Source organism: Lepidochelys kempii, chromosome 7 (genome assembly GCF_965140285.1).
Source record: "Lepidochelys kempii isolate rLepKem1 chromosome 7, rLepKem1.hap1, whole genome shotgun sequence".
In the NCBI taxonomy this organism is placed as follows: Eukaryota; Metazoa; Chordata; order Testudines; family Cheloniidae; genus Lepidochelys; species Lepidochelys kempii.
In genome coordinates, this window is record NC_136386.1 from 98,340,877 (window position 1) to 98,353,467 (window position 12,591).

A 12,591-nucleotide genomic window follows, 5' to 3' on the forward strand; every position below is an offset into this window, starting at 1 on the left:
ATGCCAAGGGGATTCTTAGCAGGCCAGATCTAGCCGCTTCCCAGCCCCTTTGTGCTGCTAGGGCAATGAAAAGAGGAAAAATCAGAGAAAAGAATCTGGCCCTGGAACTTTTAATTATTTTGTAAAATCTTAACTCCTCCTCCTCATTCCACCTTCATGGTGTGTTATAAACATGTCCGTATTTTACATAATTTTATCATCAGCAAAATTAGCTTGTTTCAGCTAAACAAATGTCAGATCGATATTTCCAAGGAGGATCCTTTTGATGGCACCAAACATTTTTATTTAAGGAGGAAAAATACTATGGAAGTTAATGAGGGGAGGAAAACTTTAAGCACATTCTTTTGTTTGCTGTTTCTTGTATTAAACTGCTGTACACCTTGATGTCACATTATTATTTTTATTTTCATCGGAATCCACGTGAAGAAAAACACCTGAAATTTATTATGAGTCTTGTGGTATTTGGTGTTCTTCTTAATGCCCCAGCTTCTGGAATTGCATAAGAATCTCAGCTTTCACTTCAAACAAATAAGTTTCTAGCCCTTGTGTTTGTGGAGAAGTGTTTGAAAATGTGACCTGAGTGCACCCTAAAGGCTCAGAAACCTGAAGGTAAAGGAAGAGAACCTAAAACATATTATTGTTTTTTTTTAAATCTCTTAATATTTAAGGCATGATATTTTGGATACTGAATCACGAACACCTGGGGTTGGCAATACTGTATTTAGATACTATAGGCCTGATTTTCAGCGGTGTCAAGACTCCACATCTTCAAGTCAGTGGGAACAATTGGTACTCAGGAGCTCTAAAAATCCAACTCTACTATTTTGTGTCCTATTGCTCTTTTTACTCTGCCAATAGTTTACTCAGACATTTCAGAATATAGAGCCAGATCCTCAGCTGGTTAAATTGGAGCTGTGTCAATTTCCACCAACTGAGGATATGCCCCTTAGTATTTTAAAAACATGAAAGAGGCTTAATTATTAATCAAACTTGGTATTTTCCTAGTTGCAGTTGCTTTCAGTTTAAATTAGGATAATTTGCAAGTTTGTATCTGTGTTGTCAACCAACTGAATAGTAAAGCAAAAGTCTGAGCTCCAGTAACCACAGACAAACTACATGGGCTTGATGACCCATGAAATTTCATCTTTCATTTCTTTGTTTATTTTCCTAGTAAAGTGAGAACTTGATTTGAAGAAAGCGTTATGCTGAAATTCACAGTACCATAAAATACAAAGAGCTACATAAAGAACACTCTTCCCTGTTGCCAGAAGAGCAGTCTCTAATCTAGCTTTCCCGTGCCACTCCCCCAACCTCCTTACTACTTCACAGCACTTTGCTCGCTGTTGTTTTTTAGCTTATTAATAAAGTGAGATTAAATATCAAACTTACACTTGACTCTGAAATGAAGCAGTTTTGTCCCCTTTAACTTTTGATACCATGTAGGTGCTTTGAAGGACAGGAGGAAGTCTAGGCTAATATTTGACTAGCTTATTAAAACCAACAAAAAATCAAGACAGAAATGTAAATCTGTGTCTCAAAATAAATAAATAAATCAAACATTTGAAATCAGGATTCAGACCCTCATCTACAATGAATGATTAAAAATGAAGAAATCTTAGCTTTCCAAAAGCAACCCTGAAATAAACGATGTTCACTCTTTTATGCTGTTTAATATTACAGTCATCACTAACATGATTTTGCAAAGGTCCCAATCCTGCATGAAGCGGAAGTCAATGAAAGCCTATGGAGGTCTACACTTAGGAGTTGCCCTGAACCTTGCAAGATCAATTGTAGATTTCCAGTTCACTTGTAAACCAGTGAATGAGGAAACATGCCATCATAAAGACTGATCAAAATGTAACAAATCACTATTACTATCTCTAGTGGGGCGGCTGCCCCACTCCTGGAGAACAGGGGATTAAAAGCAGCCAAGCTAGGTTGATTGGGGAAGAAACCACAGCCGTGGCCAGCTCAATTAGGGCCCAGCTGGCCCCAGTAAGAGGGCTAGGGGCCAGGAGCTGGTGAGAGGAGTCTGACTCTAGCCCTGGAGTGGAAAGGACTGGCTGCCTGGGAGCTCAGGGTACCAGAGTAGAGCAATGCTTGGGAAAGGCAAGAGGAGCTCGGGAGCCCCAGCCTGGCAAATCTCCAGGCTGTGGGCTTTGTTAAAGGCCAAAACAGGTACTGGGGTTGCAGAGGTGCAGCCCGGGCTTAGGCAGAGGCAGCTGGTCTGACCCTCTTGCCAATGATGAGTGGCCTTTACAGACTGCAGTTTGCCCCAGCAAGAGAGGGCAAGATGACGACTGGAAGTAGTCACTGAGGCAAGGTGGGGATAGAGGAGTGGGGACTCAGAGAGTGGGGGTACTGCTGGGGCAGAACCCCAAGGTAAAGGGGCACCAGGGTCCAGGAAGGAGACACTGGCCTGCAGAAGGCGCTCCGTACGCTGGAAAAGAGCTAATTCCCACATGACCAGCAGGAGGTGCCGTGCCTGTGAGTCTTCGCCTCGCTACACTGTCCATAAACTCAGACTATGGAGAAGGTGGCTGAAAGGCCCAGATCCAGAATGTGCCAGAGCTCTACTAGTGACACACAGGCCCTCTCAGAAGTCCAGAGAGGCCCGGGCCACTTCCAGCTTTTGAGGCCCCTAGCCATAAAAAAAATAAAAAATGATGACACATGAAAACAAAACAAGGCACCAAAAAAAAAAAAAAAAAGTGTGAGACAATTTGAAAAAAAAATTAACAAATGCTGAAAAGACTTAAAACTAAGGAATACTAATTAAGAACACAAAACGAAACAGTCAGACAGATTATTATCCCTATCACTGAATCAAAACTCAAGCATGCAAGGTATAATATAACAGGCTGAGCTGAAGACAAAGGGATGACATATATATAGTAAATACAGATACAGACAGAGGGATAATGTCCAAAAATTTCAAACATGTGTCCTCACAAAACTCACTGTACAAGATTGTACTCACAAATGTTCACCTTGAATCTGGGCCTATAGACTACGAAAGCCTATGATGATGACCAAGCTACCAAGCTAGGGCTCAACCAACCAACCAGTCACCTCTTTTAACTACCATATGAAGATAATAATGATGAATTCTCACACATACATAATTCCGTAGTCAACTAGACATAAAACTATAAAGACACTAAAATGTAACAATTCTCTACCTTTCAACATGCACTTGATCCAGCACCAGCCACTAACAAGTGGTTTGTTTATATAATCAGCTGATCTGAGAGGACATGTTCATCATGGTCTAATCTTGTGCCATCAGAACCGATGTATTTTTATTAATATTTATGAACATTTTAAACTCTTTAATATGACAAAATCTGTATCAGTTAACAAAAAAAATATGTCCTTTACCAAATCACATCTCTTATTTGCTTAAATTTGAAGCTCTAAGCTGAGTGTGTGTATCACATTTTCTTCCGATAGGGATGTGCATAAAAACAAGCTGCGAAACTTATCAAATGCCAAAAAATTAATAAGTGTCTACATTTGAGGCCCCCTTTGAGCTTGAGGCCCAGTCCAAATGGCCCTCCTGCCCCCCACTCCCTTTGATTGGCCCTGGTGGCATGACAGCAAACATGCTGGCCATGTTGGGGAATTATATATCCTTTTAAATAATTTCCCTCCACAGCTTTAGGATTAACTTTAAAAATACTGTCCCTATGATATACTGTAAGGACCTTGTTGTGCCTGTTCTCCTGGCTAGTTGCATCAATACATGTTCCCTCTCTAACTTTTGCTGAGGTGCATCATTGTTATAACTTCCTTACTTGTTGTACATTGGAAGCCATGGCGGTTTTAATATAGTCTCACAGGTTACAAGTCTAGTCTTGTCTTATCTATTTATTTTTATTGTTAAAGCTAAAGCCTGCATGTTTCAAAATGCAAGGAAACCAAGGATGCCTGAATCCTACAGATGCAATGATGAGTCATTATCACACCACGATGGGACAGTACACCCAAACTTCAGCCATCAGAAGTGCGTAATAGATGCCTATATGACTCCTATAACCACACATTACATATTTTAAAAATCATTACAATATTTAAGATCATCAACAGTGACCTGGCAAGAAGATGTCTGCCAGTGTGAGCTTCAAGAAAGGTTCTAAGAAAGGACCTTGTCCCCTGAATGCACAGTAGAAAGCACATGGCGGAGAGCGGAAACAATCCCACAGAACTCCATGGATTTCAAAAGCTGCCTCCTGCTGCCCATCTCCCACTACAGAGACTTAGCATTTTCAAAGTCAGCACTTCCTCTCAATCATCCACATCAGCTATTACTTGTGGAGATGACAACTCAATGCCACCAGGCATTGCAGACAGACCAGGGCAATGACAGGAGGCCTTTGAAAAGAACAGATTAAGTGTAATGCCACAAGGTGGCCAGAGGTCTATCAAACAAAGGCCATTTAACCCTCCCTTTGGGAAGAGGCATCAAAAAGGTTTGATCTGGTCAGCTAAACTGAACAGGAGGAAAAAGGATCAGGAGAGAGAAAACGGGATGCTTTTCATAGCACCTGACAAAGACTCTCACTGTCATATCGGAGGAGCTTGTCAGCCAGTAGATTAACATTGCAACAGAGTAATGGAGCACTCCTTTTGCATTGCCAGAAGCAGACATATTCAAATTCTAGGTTAACTGACACACACTACACACCGCCAAGGTCAAATATTTATTAGTCTAGTGCAGAGGTCTTCATTCTGTGAGGCGTGCCCCCCCTCGGGGGGCATGGAGTAACATTTGTGGGGGCGAAGCTGAGGCCCAGACCAGCCACTACAAGGGGTGGGGAGGAAGCACTGCCCAACTCTGCTCCTGGCCCCAGCCCCGGCTGCCCGCCCCACCCTGGGGCTCTGCACCCAGCTGTGGCTATAGGTCTTAACCTGCAGCTGACGGTCCATTCCCACCCCCAGCGTGGCCCCAGCCCCCTTATCTCTGTCTGCGTCCCCCACTCTCAGAGCTGTGGTCCAACTCCCGGCTCCATTGCGGGGCGGGGGAGGTGATAGGGGTAAGGGGAGACACAAGATAAAAAACTTGGGGACCACTGGTTTCATGGTCAACTGACAGTAAGGAAAACAGAAGTGCCCATAATAGCCTTATTGCACCTACTAATGTGTATCTGTTAGAGGTAACATAACATTGCATCTCACTGTGGCCCAGTGTATACATGTGTAGGCCAGGTTTGGACAGGAAGAGAGAACACCTGCTGACAGCTGGTGTCCAGAGTGTTCCAACACCTGCCTATTTCAAATGTAAATCACTGATTCTACTGCAGAATTTTACAATTACATACAGTTTGGGGGGTTTATGCAAATCCCTGATTTCCTTCTCCCTTACATTGGTAAATCAGAGATACATCTGTTGAAATTAATGGAGTAATTGGTGCTAACGAAAGAAAAACCAGGACCAGTAAGTATGGTTTAAGAACAATTTGAACATGAATGACTTTATAAGAAAACACTGCAGTAGAATATCAGACTATTTCATGCCTTATGAAATGCATTTAGAAACCTTTAATCAAGAAATACAACAATAGATTGAAACACTGAAATATCACTACTGTCCGTAGCAGCACTTTGGACCACTACTGCAGAATACTAAAGTACTTACATTTATATAGGGAGTACCTATGCTACATAGGACAGGATGCTTCCTTTATACTTCATATCAGCGATTGTGCCTGTTTTTAAAATTATACCCAGTTGTTTTCTGCTTAGTCAACTATATACATATTGGGGGGAGGAGGGATTTAAAAATATTTGAAGTGGTATGAATCAAGCACTCAGATTGTCCCAATAACTGACTTAATCACAGGCTTCTGAAAACACCAATGTTTGTAGATTATCCTCAGTTTAGAATGCCCATTCCATCCCTCTCCACTTCACACTCCAGAGCTAAGAATGTCAACAGTCCCACATTCTTCTCAACTACAATAAAACAAAGCAGTATTATGTTCTTTGCTAATTCATTTATTGAAAGACAAAACCCAGACAATACTATTTGCAAAGGATGAATTAGCTGTATTCAGACAGTTTGGACTGACCTGGTACTTGTTGCTGCCTGGATTTAAAGATGACAACACATTCTTCAGTATGACTAGAGTATTTGCAAGCTATTTACTTTTAAAATAGAAGTTCATCCAAAAGGGCTTGGAACCAAAAATTTTTAAACAAATCTACAGAGAACTTGCAGTGGCTTAAAAAATAAAATTGCTGAATATTTAAAGCTTTCTTTACCTAAATGGCTGCAGTTGCTAGGCAACATGGACCACATATACGGAAGTGTCCTTTGCTGTGATGTGTTGTGCTTTATTCTAGAAAATCCTGGTATATGTTTTATAGCAAGCCATGACTGTATATTAGCCTGATTTTTACTACTGTATTGTTAAAGATTTATTTTTTGTTGCATTAATAAGTAATTTTTTTGTTAGAAGAATAAGTTCCACATACACTAGAACCTCAGAGGACTGTGGGGAGAATTAGAGGAAGGCATCCAAAACGCACAAACATTGCTTTATAGTTCACTGAGTAAGCATGAATGGGGAATCCTTCCATGGTGGCAAGCAGTTCAAAAACTCAGTGTGTCATGGTATAGGCTTGGTATAGGCCTGTGTGAAAAAATGATCCCTAGGGGCTGTAGGCAACTATGTAACATGATTCCATGAGGTGCTGAGGGCTCTCAGTTCTCACTAGATGCAACAGGAATTGAGGAAGATCAGTATCTGAAGGCTGGTCTACACTGGGAACTTACATTGGCATAGCTACATCTCTCAGGTGTGTGAAAAATCCACACCCCTGAGAGATGCAGCTGTGCTGACCTAAACCCTGGCGTAGGCAGCACTAGGCTAACGGAAAAATTCTTCCGTTGACCTAGCTACCACCTCTAGGGGAGGTGGAATAACTGTAGTGATGGGAAAACCCCTCTCACTGCTGTAGCGAATGATTATACTGAAGTGCTCCAGTTGTGCCGCTGTAACATTTTAAGTGTAGACATACACAGAACTGATGCCTTAGAGAGTATCAGAGACAGGGAGAGAACGCTAAGTAAAAATCATTAACAACCACACTTTGCATTTAGATAGTAACTTTCATCTGATGATTACAAATCAGTTTACAAGCAATTAATGAAACCACAACAACCCCTTCAAGTATCTACAGTAGTAGTTATTTCTGTTATACACTTTAATAACCCAAAGTATAACGAGTTAAGTAACTGGCCTAAGGCACATGGGAAGCTAGTGGCATGGCCAGGAGTAACCACCAATCACATGTTCTAACTCAGCAGATATGGTACATTGAAACAGGAGTGACAGCTCTCTCAGTGCCAGTCAAGCAAGAGGATGAGAGCTGCTTTTATGTTTATGGAGAGGAGTGGGAGGTCTTCCTATGCCATTAGCACCAGAAGGAAAGCTGTTGTTTCCTCTACTGCCTTTATTTTAACCCTTCTTCTAAACACTAAGCAAGTTGGGCTGAATGAAATTTTTCCACTAAAACTTTTTGCCACTGAAAAATACAGATTTAGGTCAACTGAAACATTTCTGAATTTGTGTTAATTTTAGTGAAATTTTCCAGTTAAAACAAAACAAAAACAACTGGAAATACTGAAACAAACCATGTCCACATTAACAAATGTCTCATCCTCATTTTACACGTTGGAGGACAAGGTGGAGCTTTTAGCTCAGTGCTTAGGGAATCCTCCGCTCTGGAGCAGAGACTGGAGCCCAGGTCTCCCCCCTCCCATGAGCATACCTCACTTCCAACTATAGGCTATTCTAGGGCAGAGGGGGTCATCTCTCCCAGTCTTCCCTGTTGAAGCTGATCTACTTTGTATAACTAATTAGACAGTTATTGGAGTGCCCAAACCCTTAGGCTATAGAGTCATTCTCAATCTCTGTCTCTAGCCCAATGATTAGTTAATTATTCACACAGAGTGGAACAGCTTCAATAGGAGAGACTGAGAGAGACCCACCCCATAGCCCAGTGATTAGAGCACTCTCGTGAGAGGGGAGAGACCTGAGTTCCAATCCGCTAATCATTGGGCTATGGGGTGGGAGGAGGTATTGTTTCATGGTCTCTGTGTATATAATGTCTTCTGCAGTTTCCACAGTATGCATCCGATGAAGTGAGCTGTAGCTCACGAAAGCTCATGCTCAAATAAATTGGTTAGTCTCTAAGGTGCCACAAGTACTCCTTTTCTTTTTGCGAATACAGACTAACACGGCTGTTACTCTGAAACCTGCTCCAGGACAGGGATTCAAACCTGTATCTCTTGTATGCCAAGGACAGCTATCAAAAGGAGTGCTGTTAAAGAACACCTATATGGCCTCAAGTACTGCCATGTCCATTGATTATAATGAGACATGTCAGTCAATTGATCATAGTGAATTTGTCCATACTAAAAGGCATAGACCTAGGTGGACCTGAAGTGGTGACACTCAAAGGGAGGATTAAATGACTACAAACTAAATTGGAGAGAACTGAAGACATCCTTAAATGCTGACAAATCGCAGGCTACACTTGTGGGTCACATTCCCAGAGACAGTGATAAAACAACAACAACAAACACTAAAATACAATGAAAAGATGAGGCTTTATGCCAGTGGGTTTGGCTGTGGGCAATAGCGGTACATTTCAGAATTTCCAGGCCAGTTTCCATTAGCGGTTGGGTGATTGGATTTCTGTATAGTGCTCGTATGTGTTAATGCATTAACGTCAAGAGATTTTCCTCTGAATTCTGTTTTAAAGATGCCGCTGTTTTAGCAAATCATTTTGTTTGTTACTTCCATCTTTCAGTCATGATTTGGAAAGAAAGAAGCACATTTCTGACATTTTTGTCTCAAAATGACAAATGCAGCCTTTTAGTGGCCTGTTTTTAAGGGATAACAGTGTTGGTCTAGTTTGTTTACTAGTTTCAGAGTAACAGCCGTGTTAGTCTGTATTTGCAAAAAGAAAAGGAGACTAACCAATTTATTTGAGCATAAGCTTTCATGAGCTACAGCTCACTTCATCGGATGCATATTGTGGAAAGTGTAGAAGATCTTTTTATACGCACAAAGCATGAAAAAATACCTCCCCTCACCCCACTCCCCTGCTGGTAATAGCTTATCTAAAGTGATCACTCTCCTTACAATGTGTATGATAATCAAGTTGGGACATTTCCAGCACAAATCCAGGTTTTCTCTCCCCCCCCCCTTGTGCTTTGTGTGTATAAAAAGATCTTCTACACTTTCCACGGTATGCATCCAATGAAGTGAGCTGTAGCTCACGAAAGCTTATGCTCAAATAAATTGGTTAGTCTCTAAGGTGCCACAAGTATTCCTTTTCTTTTTGTTTACTAGTGAACTTAATTTTCTTTTGTGGCATGTTTTCAATGTCACTAAGTTAGTGGGCATCTTTTCCCTCTCGTTAGGGAGGGTTTTCAAAAATGCTCATCTTTGGTCTAAATCTGTTCCTGTTGTAGTCTGCTGAGCAATTTTGAAAATCCCACATTTAATGGCAAATGGGAGAAATTATTATTGGAACTGTAGTAAATGAGATGTAATAATCTCTCTCTTCTTTCAAGTGAGTTTAGCGCATCTGAAAAATACCCAGTTGGCATCACTGCTTATCTACAAAAGAGATTATAGTGTGGACTGACGTAGGGGGCCCCCATTTATGAAAAAAGATTATAATTTGCTCTCAATATCCATTGATCATGATGAGAGGCTGCCAGTTGATGTCTACTGCTGTGGTTGGTTTTCTGAAATAGGAACTGAAATATCACCAGCTCATGCTAGTTAGTCTTCAAGACTCATCTTGGAAAAGCCTCCAGCTCTGGAGATCTGAATCAGATCTATGTAGATTTTTTAATAGACGCACATGCACACAAAAATACATATATATTCTTGTGCCCTACATTTATTACAGAGCAAAAGTCCAGTTTCAAGCCAACATTCTCTAAAATAAGATATATTACCATTTTTCTGCTATATCTTGATTTTTTACGGTATGTTATTTTGATTTTTTTCATAGAAAGGAGGGAAAAATAATCTGATAGAAGTACTCTGCCACCGAAGTGTTGAAAATCTTTCATTCAAATGTTTCGATGTAAAGCAAGAGAAATCAAGTCAACATAGATATGTATATATTTTGAAGATTTTAGGGTCTGAAAAATACTCTCTTTTTTTATATACTCTCTCTGTCCCAATCCCAAATTCCATCTCACCCTTCTGACATGATTTTACTGATTGTAAGACAGCTCTGAAGAAAGTAGTTTCACACACACCAGCAAAGTTTCTTTTCTGTTTAGATATTTTCTCCTTTTCACAAAGTCTCAAAAATAGAGGAGGAGAGAGGAGCACATGTATTCATCTGGGTTCCAGCTCCTTGCCCTCTTGATGATGATAATAAAATAATGATAATGATAATACCTATACAGCACTTGTCATCAGTAGATCTCAAAGACCTTCACAAGCTTTAATGTATTTATCCTTATAACTATGTATTTTGCCTAATAAAGAGGGCAAGCAGCCTGAATCTGAATATATAATAATCTTGCCCACACCTACATCCTCACTCTCATTTGGCCCCTGCTCCTTTCTGCTCTACTTCTCTCCCTTTACTCTCAGCTTCAAACACCTTTTCCCTGCCATCCTTCTGCTGAGAAAAACCTACTGTGTGTTCAAGCACTCTCCTCCTTTTAATTCCTCTTTAAAATCTACTTATTTCATGAAGACTTCCAATGATGATTTCATTTGCCATTTTTCTGGATTGCTTTCCCATCTGCTGTGTTTTCGTCTCTCAATCAGGATTGAGAACATCCTCGGGCTAAAACCATTGGCCAGATCTTAAGCACACTCAGATCTTTTTGTGAAAAATCTACAAGACAGACCAAGCAACCCATTTTTGGAAGAATCCTTTCTGCAGGTTCTCTGGTGTGATTATGTAAGACCCCTGCCTAAGAAGAGGTCAGCAGGTTTCAGCCTGTTGGGTTAATTGACAGCATAATGAGGAACACCTGGCAGCAAACCCAACTATCCCCTGCTGAACTTGAATGTATCACAGGTTTGGTTAAGGATAATGAGACTGCCATTCAATGACATTTTGAGGCAGCTAGGGTCTCCCCCGATCCCTGATGGCCTGGCAGATACCCTGTCAAACAGACTTTTGGGGATACGTCTTCAGTAGGCCTCTGTCTTGTGAACACATAAACACACTGCTTGTATTCATTTACACATACAAATGGGCATCTGCATGCATAGTTCGTGTAATCAGATAACTAATTGCTCTGTATGCATGTGCAAATGTAGGTTCCACACATGCACATTTAGTACACTTGCAAAATACAGAGCTAAGCAGAGCTATTTCAGAATCTTCTGTAGAATTGGAACTACGCAGCTTAGAATCTTCAACTGTGAAATCTCACAAGTGGCAATGAGAAAGTTCCATACTGATTTTCTGGAACTTTTAAGTCAGCTCATCTTTCTTTATATTCAGCATACACTTATTTGAGCTGGCAACCAATATCAAGGAACAAAAGCACTTAAAGTACACTTGATGGTAGGAAAAAAAAGCAAATAAATAAAAAGGAGAGAGGTGGACTAACCCACTGAACAAGGTACCAAACCCCCAAAATATGTGCTTCCTGTATGTAGATGAGCAGGATAATGCCAGAGGAGAGAAAAGAGTGGAACAATATTTCTATCTTCTAGGGCCTCATGTAAAATACTGAGGACACAAAAGACAATAATAATGAAACCCTACTGTAATTAATCTGTCTTCAAACAACATAAATAATAAATCACCTCCACCACTGTAGAGCCAAGGATAGAACCCTGGTTCTTCAAATCCAGAAAGCTCAGGCCTCTACGCCTTGAGCTAAAGGACATTTTCTACAGTGCCTAGTAATAGCTTCCCTTGTCCTAGTATTAGATCACTTATTCTCAGGTTGGCCCTTCTTACTTGTTGGGGGCAAGAGTGAATTTAGGACCAAATTCATATCTGGAGTCAGTATAATCAAGTTATTGTCAATCAATCATCCCAATTCTTCACACAGTTGTCAGAGGTTACTAGTTTGCAAAAAAAATGACTCTGTTGAAGCACGCAGTATGTGGATATCAACTGCTGATGAGGGATGATTTAAACTGAAAAACAAACAAACAAGCTCATTTCCAACTCAAGTGACACTTGAGACCTAGCTTCTAAGATAGGGCTTAATTTGTGCCAGGATTTGCTAGGGCTGAGCCCCGGCACCTCTAGGCTGGGAGGTTCATAGCCCTGGCACCTCTGGGCTTGCCACGTCAGTTATGAAAGTAAAAAAATTGCTTGAGCCTCAGTACCTCTCTCATTACAAATTAAGCACTGCTCTAAGATAAGAGAGTAGTGCTTTGCCCAGTGAGATTAGACCCCTTAAATATGCTTTCAAATTTCTCATAAATGTTCTTTGCTAAATTAGAAAATGTAAGAAAACATCCAAATATCCTATTTAATTTGAGCAACTTTGTCTAGTTCTATGAAAGAGAAGACATTTAATAATCAATGAAAAAACAAACAAATGGACTAGTAAAATGCTCAGCTTTAAGAGAA

At 40.6% G+C, this 12,591-nt stretch overlaps 1 protein-coding gene across 24 annotated transcripts in view; it reads right to left on the minus strand.

The window, feature by feature from the left end:
• JAKMIP3 (Janus kinase and microtubule interacting protein 3) overlaps positions 1 to 12,591 on the minus strand; it is a 176,715-nt gene that overhangs the window by 157,184 nt on the left and 6,940 nt on the right. The gene's annotated exons all lie outside the window — the stretch shown is intronic.